The sequence below is a fragment of the Lolium rigidum genome, chromosome 2, assembly GCF_022539505.1.
Source record: "Lolium rigidum isolate FL_2022 chromosome 2, APGP_CSIRO_Lrig_0.1, whole genome shotgun sequence".
In the NCBI taxonomy this organism is placed as follows: Eukaryota; Viridiplantae; Streptophyta; class Magnoliopsida; order Poales; family Poaceae; genus Lolium; species Lolium rigidum.
In genome coordinates, this window is record NC_061509.1 from 95,661,383 (window position 1) to 95,661,705 (window position 323).

Here is a 323-nt window from a genome sequence, read left to right on the forward strand (position 1 = left end):
TGGTAGGACAAAAGATGTTGTGCAAGTTTCTCATTGCGAGCACGCACGACTATAATTGGAACACATGCCTATTGATTGCTTTGTACTTGGACACCGTTTTATTATTATCTGCAAATGCCCTGCTTGATTGTTACATGAGTTTCTCTCATCCATGCAACGCCCGTTATCCGTCCCCGTGCCTACAGTATTTTAATCCTGCTGTTTACTATAATCACTACTGTTGTCTCTGTTACTCTGCTGCTGTTATTTCACTACTGCTACTGCTATAAAACTGTTACTACTGATAAACTCTTGCGAGCAAGTCTGTTTCCAGATTGCAGCTG